This window comes from Amblyomma mixtum, chromosome 9, assembly GCF_055824585.1.
Source record: "Amblyomma mixtum isolate Tamu chromosome 9, ASM5582458v1, whole genome shotgun sequence".
Lineage (NCBI taxonomy): Eukaryota > Metazoa > Arthropoda > Arachnida > Ixodida > Ixodidae > Amblyomma > Amblyomma mixtum.
Window position 1 is genome coordinate 80,739,109 of NC_143020.1, and position 9,126 is coordinate 80,748,234.

General features: G+C 50.7%; 1 pseudogene; it reads left to right on the forward strand.

The window, feature by feature from the left end:
- Nucleotides 1-1,011: 1,011 nt before the first annotated feature.
- Nucleotides 1,012-3,672, forward strand: LOC149329864 (zinc finger protein 800-like; annotated as a pseudogene).
- The last annotated feature ends 5,454 nt before the right edge of the window (nt 3,673-9,126 follow it).

A 9,126-nucleotide genomic window follows, 5' to 3' on the forward strand; every position in this document is an offset into this window, starting at 1 on the left:
CAGGAATGGAGGAATGCCACCACACGTTCGGCGCGATGCCTTGCCCTTTGAACGCAACGCTTTTTGAGGAAAGGAATTGGCGCAATAATTCTCTGTCATCTTGGTGGACACCCGAACCTCACTTTAAAGGAAGGGAGGAACGCCACCACCAATTCCGCGCGATGTCTTGCCCTTTGAACGCAACGCCTTTTGAGGAAAGGAAATTCTTTGTCATCTCGATGGACACCCGAAAAGCAGTGTACAGGAAGGGAGGCACGCCACCACCCGTTCGGCGCGCTTCCTTGCTCTTTGAACGCAACGCTTTTTGAGGAAAGGAAATTCTCTGTCATCTGGATGGACACCCGAACCGCACCCTACAGGAAGGGAGAAGGTGGGAGTGAAAGAAAAAAAGAGAAAGAGGAGCCGTAATAGAACTGAAAATTGTATTTGAGTAAAGGAAATTACGCAGTAACTACCTGGCATATCTCGATGGACAGCCGTGAAAATTCAGGGGGCACTTTGGCTCTCTAAAGAGCTGCAAGGGGAAAGTGTTTCCTGGCGCACTGTTTTTTATTTACTTTTTATTTTTAATAATTTGTTTTTTTGCTCCTTTTTTGTTATCTTTATTGTTTTTATTGTTATTTTCATATCTTATTTTTATTTTGTTGTTATTTTTGTTTATTTTCTTATGTTTATTCTTATTTTCCTTTTCTTGACTTTATTCCTTTTATTTTATTTATGAAACCCATGCATTCACTACATGCGCCTTTATTCATGCTCGAAGCTTGAGCCTTCGTGGCGGAGCGGTAGCGTCTCCGCTTCAAATGCCAAAGGCCCTGGTGCGATCCCCACCCTCGGCGCAGTTTCTTTTTAAGCAGTGACGCCGAAAGGCGGACAAATCTGCCGACGCGTCTGCCGACGCGTCTGTCGACACTTCTGCCGACGCCTCTGTCGACAAGGCTGCCGACGCGTCTGCTAACGACAGTATAAGGCATTAAAGGGTTTTCCTTCAAAAACAAATAAGCGGCCGCAGCCGCGACTCACCTTTTAGCAGCGCTCTGCCGTGGCGTTTATATAGCTGACTCAGAACGCCGGCGCGCGTCCCACTCGGCTCGCCCAGAACGCCGGCGCGCCTCTCACTCGGCTGGCCCAGAACGAAGGCGCGCGTCTCACTCGGCTCGCCCAGAACGTAACAACTCCTCCCCCTCACTCTCAACTCCTCCTCCTCCCTTCAACTCTCAGTCTGATGGCCGCGTGCAGTTGATCAGGAATCAACGCTGACGACCCTGGCCAGTGGGAGCAGCCGCCGGAGCCGACGCCCGGGCAGGTCACCAGGATAGTCTTGCAGGCACCCGGCCAAACACTGCTCATGTCCAGATGAGCGCCCCACCTTCCGACTGTACGCACTGATCCAATAATCTGCCTGCAAGGTCCCAAGATAGGCACTCTTCTCGCCTCCTGTATCTGTGCCTTCCCACCGGTGGTCCTTGGTGTGTGGCAGTTCCACGGAGCGGTACTTCGTGTGAGGCAGTTGATAAGCAAGATGGCGTCTTCGGACCGCGCTGAACCCCCTGCAGCGGCAGCGGAGGAGGACCACTCGGTGTTGCAGCGTCCCATTGAGCTGGGCGTGCAGGGCGTTCGCCAGATCGTGCAGTGCGTGGCCGGCGGCAGCCGAGAGGTCAAGGACGTGCTGCTGAACGAATGTAATGTGCTGTTCGAGTGCAAGCTGTGCCGCAGCCTGTTCCGCAGCCTTGCCAACCTGTTGGCCCACAAGCGCGTCTACTGCACTCAGCACCTGTGCGTGGCCATGCAGCTGTGCGCCCTCACCTCACCCGTGCCCATCGAGCAGCAGGAGCAGCTGCAGGTGCAGCTCTCGCCTATCGCGGCCACCACGAATGCCGTGCGCCAGAGCCGCTGCGAGCCCGACCAGAGCCCCACCAGCACCGCGGTGGAGGCGCAGAGCGAACAGCAGCAGCTGGGCCGGGGCCCCTCGTCGAGCCAGCCGTCCTTGTCGCGCACCAGTCACCTGTCGTCACGCAGCGACTGCGACCTGTCGCGGCTGGCGTGCTTGAGCTGCGACCCGACGTACACGTCGGTGAAGACACTCTACCTGTAGGAATTGTATTTCCTGTAATTGTGTTTAAATTGATATGATTACAATTTTGCAAATTGTAATTTATATGTAAATTTGCCTTTACGTTTGATTTTTCCGCGTTACAAAGTGTTACAGTTGTGTAAAAAAGTAGGTTCTGTTCATGCTTCCTTTATTTCTTTAGTATTACTGCTAGGTTATTCTTTGTTTTTTTTAAGCTTTGCTGGTATGCTGTCTGCATATTTTCCCTGTACAACTTATATCTATTTTTGGGGAGGCGTGAGCTCGTCAAGCTACACCCCTTACTTTTTCTCTCTGCCTCCTTCATCCTTGTGATGGAAAATAAAGGCATTATAATTATTATTATTATTATTATTATTATTACATGGTGTCGCTGCACTCGACCACGCGGCGCTACCCGTGCCCGCTGTGCCGCACCAGCTTCGTGAAGATGTGGGGCGTCACGCAGCATCTGGTGAGCGTGCACGGCCAGACAGAGGAGCAGATCGTCAAGCTGCGCGACAGCATCCGCGGCGACGTCCAGCTGCGCAAAGGCCGGCTGCAGCACATGGTGGACTGCCTGCCGCGCAGCAATGGGGCGGCCGCTTGCGGACGCTGTAGCCGGAACTCGGGCGCCTGCCTGCTGCCACACAGGCCAGCCGCAAAGAAAGCCGCCAGCAAGGGGGTGCCACGCCGACGGGGAACCCCCGCTGCGACGATGCCAAACAGGACTCCCAACGGTGCGGCCGAAAACAGTGGTGAAAACAGTGCTGCAGCGATGCCATCGCCGGCCAGGACTCCTCTGCAGCGCGGCGGCAGTAGTGCGACCCCGAGTGGTAGCAGCGCCGGCAACAAGCGCGTCTCGCCGGCCATGGAGCGCAAGATATGGGCCATAATCGATTACGACCGTCTGGCGTGCCTGCGCTGCGAGCGGCTATTCTCGAGCTTCTCGAGCCTGCGGCGCCACTCGGCCGTGCATCTGGGCTACAGCCAGTGCACGCTGCAGCTACCAAGCGTACAATCGCGCTGACTGCCGCAGCCACATGCAGCGGCGCAGCGTTGATGTGACTGAGAGAAGGATGAAAAGGAAATTGCACGGGCCTGCCTACTGGCTCGTAGCCAAGCCACCACCGCTGCCACGTGCAGATAGAGGAGAGTTAAGAGATCAGAGAAAAGAAATAAAGGAAAGAAAAGACGCACGTCGCAGCAACAACTGCGTCCGCCGGAGCGGACGCTGCTCAAAAAACAGATAAGCGGCCGAAGCCGCGCTCGCCGAAGCGGCGCAGCGCTCTGCCGTGGCGTTTATATTGCTCGCCCAGAACGCCGGCGCGCGTCTCACTCGGCTCGCCCAGAACGTAACAACAGGAGTAATTGAGCGAAGTTGCATTGCATATTGCGAATAGCCTCTCGCTGTGACTAAGGGGGCTAGAATATGCGGAAAGATGGTACCATAGTAAAGATGTCCGAACCCTTTCTTGTCCCAAAGTTTTCTTTCACTGCTGCAGTTGTGAGACTTTGCCCAAAGTACACGCGCCCTCAAAATTTCCTAGGCTTATGTTTCTGGCGTATAAAGTCACTTGAATAAACCAAGTGGACGTTGTCTTTGTGTTTGAAACGAAAACGCCCCCTTCGCGTTATCACCTCCGGGCATCGTATTTAGGCGGGAAGGTCAATTACAGCTCTCCAGACTGTAACTTGACCAGTTTTGTCACTCTGGAAGGCCTGACCATTGCCGATCTTGAAGCGGACAGTCTTGTGGGGAGAAAATTGACGCTACAATTGAGCTATTGAAGTCACTTTTTATGTTTCGAAGGAGTGAAAGCAGCCTAGAAGCTTTTTCAATAAACTTACTCGTGTCAGGACTAAAGGAATAACTTGTTTTCCATGAATTGCAATCAAGCAATTTATATGCATAGGTTCTGCTGGAAAAATCAGCTTAGGTCCAGGACGTCCTGGCTCCGCCGCAGCCTCCACGTCTCAGCTGGTAGAAGGAAACGCCGGTTGAACTTTTCGGTGGTATACTGGTTGTTTAAGACAAAAGGGAAGTCGCAATTAGCAAGTTTATCTCACAGGTCAGTAGCTAGCATACGCAAGGGGCCTTTCATTTATCCTTCTTGTCCATTAACAAAGGAACACGGCTCAGAAGCCCCTGTCGTTCCGTAAGACACACGTAAGGCGCTCCACATACGCCCCCTAACGCGTCGCCTAAGGGCGGCACGCAAAGAGATGAGCATAGGAAAAGAAGTGTTGAGAGAGCGCATATATAGAAAACGTTGCTGGAATGTATGGTACTCTACCCTCGTCAGTATTGGTTGTTCATACTGAAGCCTTTCTGGCTGCAGAAAATTCGGCTGTGATAGAAGAGGCAACATAGCTGCATTGCAGGCATAGGAATATCACCCTTAAAAAAATAAAAAGCACTATTGGTACTGCTAATCGGCACCGGGCTTTCGGTGAAAATCTCTTCCTCAGCCAATAAAAGTCGTATATAGACATTCGTCAACCAACCACTCTCTCCCTTATCAGTGGTGTGCACGTATCTTGATTAGCGCATTAAAATAAACGTCAATTCTACCACAAGTTTGGCAGTCCTGGATGTTCGGTTTAAAGGTTGGTTGGTTGGTTGGTTGCGACTGAGAGAAGAATGAAAAGGAAAGTGCACGGGCCTGCCAACTAGCTCCAGCCGAGCCACCACCGCTGCCACGTAAAGATAGAAGAGAGTTGAAAGATCAGAGGAAAGAGAAAAAGGAAAGACGCGCGTCGCAGCAACAACCGCGTCCGCCGAAGCGGACACCAGCTGAAAAAAATTGCTGAGGCTCAGCTTGGCTAAGCCTGGGGAATGCGAAGCATATTAGTGGCTAGGCTTGGTAATACATGGCTTTCCTTGGTTGAATACTTGGTTATTTTAATACAACCACTAGAAGCCTTCGTCGTGGGGCAAGACAACGGCATGGCTACAGCGGAACGCCGACTAACCCCGAGACGCGCGTTGGGTGAGCGCCTGGATTGCCACGGAAGCCGCGTCTGCCTGCCCGGTGGAGCGCGTGTTTCACCTACACCGAGTGTGAACGCGCGTTCGAAATGCGCGGGAATGCGCGGGTGTGACGGCTAGGGGTCCCACGGCGACGGCGCGAGGTGGAGGCCGGCTCTCTCATCCGATGCCACGTGGTGTGACGTCACGGTGTCACGTGGGGGTCCCACGGCGACGGCGTGAGTGGTAGCTCTAGCAATATGCTTCGCATAAAAACAGATAAGCGGCCGCAGCCGCGACTCGTCACCACCTTTAAGCAGCGCTCTGCCGTGGCGTTTATATAGCATCCCAGAACGCCGGCGCGCGTCCCACTCGGCTGGCCCAGAACGCCGGCGCGCGTCTCACTCGGCTGGCCCAGAACGCCGGCGCGCGTCTCACTCGGCTCGTCCAGAACGTTACTCCTCCCCCTGGGGCCGTATTACGGCACTGTCAAATCAAAAACTTGTCAAAAACGCGTCAAAAACTCGTCAAAAAGCCCCGCCATAGCCGCGCTCCTATTGGTCGGCCGTGGCCGGCGGCCATGTTGCTTTCTTGCGTCATGGGTGACCATGGCGTTTACGTCACGGACATGACAGAAGTGGTGACGTTGCACACCTAATTATGCAGGCGCATTTTGACGTTTTTTTTTGACGGCTTCGAGGCGGTCAAAATTGGACCGTTCCGTTTTTGACAGAAAATGGCGGCGGCGGCAGCGGCGTCGTATGTGGCTGCGGCGACGCGAGCAACGGTGAAGGAGGGCGCACGAAGACGCGTTTGACTTGCCGGACGAGCTGTTCCGACGCCTTTTTCGACTGGAGAGGCAGACTGCGGTGTGGCTGTGCGACGAACTCGCCGATGAATTTGGAGGTTTGCGTGCGAGTGCGCTGTCGGTGCAGCGGCGGGTGCTGTGTGCACATTGGTTATTTGCGACCGGCGGCTTTCATGCAAGCTTCGGCAGCCGACGACACCTCTGTGCCACAGCTACATACAAATAAAACATGCTTATGCTGGCAAAGAACTTTATTTTCTCCTGCAAATCGCACTTCGTGGTCGTCTTCTGTTTACCAGTCGAGGAAAAAGAAACAGACGAGCACACATCACATACAACGCTTCACGCTTTGACACTTTTGTCATCGATCGTAAGAGCCGAACAACACAGACCTTAACAAGTTGGCTTCGTCGATTTTTCCGCACTTAGAACAACCACACAGTACCTTGATTTTCGTCGCCGCGTAAGAAAACAGTATCAAGGCGTGGAACAGCTGTTTCCGTGCAAAGCGGCTTGTCGACGTTTTACCACCGTCTGCGCACCCCCGCGGCAGAAAAAGTTACCCACCAGGAAATTTAATAGCCTAACTTCTTGCGCTTCTTGTTTTTCTTGATATTTTTTAGCTTTAAACATCATTTTTTGGCTAAATAAAATAATAATTATTTTTAGCGCTGTGCATTTCTTTACTCTTTTAGCAAAAATTTAGCAGACGGTCCCTCGTCGTGCAGGCAAATGCTTCCGGGGCGCCGCTCTGCTGCAATTGGCTGATTCCCCGTTACGTCAATTTTGCGTCAGGCGTCGACGTCACATCGTTTCGTCATTTTGACGTCACTGTCAGTAACTTTTGACAGATTTTTGACAAAGTTCCGTAATACGGCCCCAGAGTTGCGCGTCTGTTTTCCCTCGCCGCTCCGAGCGCCATTCGCCGAGATGCGATCACATGATTTTCGTGACGACGTGTGTTCAACACTTCGCGGAGAAGCTGACTTCACAGGTGCAGCGCCGAGCGAACCCTTGTCTGCTTGACGCGTTATGTGAGCCCGCGCTGTCGGCTACGTTCATTTGTTTTCCGTGCACACCTGTGGCGTAAGGTTTGGTGTTCTGAAGTGGCAGTGACGGACGCAGTCGTCAGCTATGACTGGGTGCAGTGCGCCAGACTGCAGCAACCGCACGGGAAACGGCAAAGCGTTTTATGCAGTGCCATGTGGAAGGTCGGCGGCCGAAGTGCGTCAGCGCCTCAAGTGGCTCTTGAGAATGAACCTCTCCTGTTTGCGGCTGTGAAAGGCTTACAGTATTGATAAATAAATAAAAATTTCTAACATGTTCCAAGATCTACCAGTGCCATCACAACCAACATTTGCCTGTTTCGAAACAAAATCAGAATTGCATTGGTAAAAACATTTTTCATGTGTGGACATTTGTTTACGTTGAACAAATCACTAGTTTTTTTTTCTAACTGACACACATTATCTAATAAGGAACAGGCAACGAAAATCTTGTCTGTCTATATCTTTCACTTAGTGTCCTTTCATGGATACTAGTTTGAGCCTATACCTGTCCCTGGAAGCAGTATATGTAGCATATCACTGCATTAAAATTGTACAGAATTTACAGTCTGCATCTGCATCTTTATGGCCCTTCACTAGGGCAGGCTCTGCTCACTCTACTGCTGCTTCGAGCCTTCTGTAGTTATGGTTCGAGGTGAAATATAAGAGGCAATGAATGTTCAAGAAGCAAATTCCATGGAAAGTTTTGCTACATTTCCATGCCAGTCTCACCTGCATAAACATTTAATTTGCCTTTGCAGCCGCTGCGGTGGCTTAGTGGTTATAGCTCTCGGCTGCTGACCCGAATGACGCGGGTTCGATCCCGGCCGCGGTGGTCGAATTTCGATGGAGCCGAAATTCTAGAGGCCATGTACGGTTCCCTGTCATAGCCTGAGTCGCTTTGGGCAGTTAAACCCCCCTAAACCATTTCTCTGCCTATGCTATAAAGTATTGTTCTTAGTAAAAATGCCCTTAAGAACCATCTGACAAGGATTAAGTGAGAGATGTGAGGATAGGATAGGGAAAAATCGCATGTAAACAAGTGTCGCAAATCTTGATGCCGCGAATAATTTCAGCTAGAAGACAGCAAATCAGCCTATAACCTCGGCTTTAAAAAAATCCAGGAGTCGCGAAATGTTTTGATACTGCGACCTAAGCCGAATCTACGAAGAAGGAGTACTAAAATGCAAAGCGGGACATTAAATTAGTTTTTCCGAGCAGTAAGGATGAAGCAGGCAGGAAAACCTACCACAGTAATAAACAACTATATTAATTGAATAACAAAGGTGAAACGATAGTGCTTTTCGATAAAAATAAGGAAAGTTAAATAATATCTACGTGTAAGAGTAATTTCAAGGTCCTTTAAAGATCAGCCCTATCACTGCATTTATCAACGCGGTACATTTTGTGAAATGTGTCGGGCAAGCAATTGAGTGTTAGTTTTTTTGTTATGGCAGACTCGCCTCGTTCAATGCGTTGGCGTTGCTTTAGTCTGCTTGCCTACAACAAGTTGCACAGTTATTTTAAAGTGGTTCTAGAGAGATGCGTTTTCGTATTTTCCGCGCATAACTCGTACAGAACACGCGGCGGTGCTAGTTGTGAAAAAAGTAATTCATCGCTATGCTCTTTTTGTTCTTAAGACGAGCACGCAGGAATACAGGATGGGACAGACGCTGTCTCATCTGGAACGGAACAGCTTGTTCTTCTGAAATTACTGGTTGCAGAAAGAAAAAAAAAACAAACTCGCAGGCCGTTTCCAGTCTTTTTTCGTCAGTTTGTCATGATTACGATTTGCTGTTAACCTTTGGCGATTTTTTTTTCGTGCCGTGTGCACACCCTCGACAAATCACAGATTAGTTTTCACCGTTACGTTTAGAAACTTGCCAACAAGTCAATCTATTTAAAGAAGAAAAAAAAATACCGACGATTACGTTACTTCCTAATGCGAAATTTGAGCGCAGTAAATAAGCTGTTTCACCTTTTCGATAGATTGAGGCAAAGAAATCGAGCAACACATGTATGCGCTATCACAGAACGTAAAGTAACGTAATCGTCGGCGCTATCACAGAACGTAAAGTAACGTAATCGTCGGCGCGTCGACAACTGCGCGTCGGCGCTATCACAGAACGTAAAGTAACGTAATCGTCGGCGCGTCGACAACTGCGCGTCGGCAACCGGCGCGTCGGCAACTGAAGAGCACCCTATCCGCCACACAAGAACAGGGGGGGGG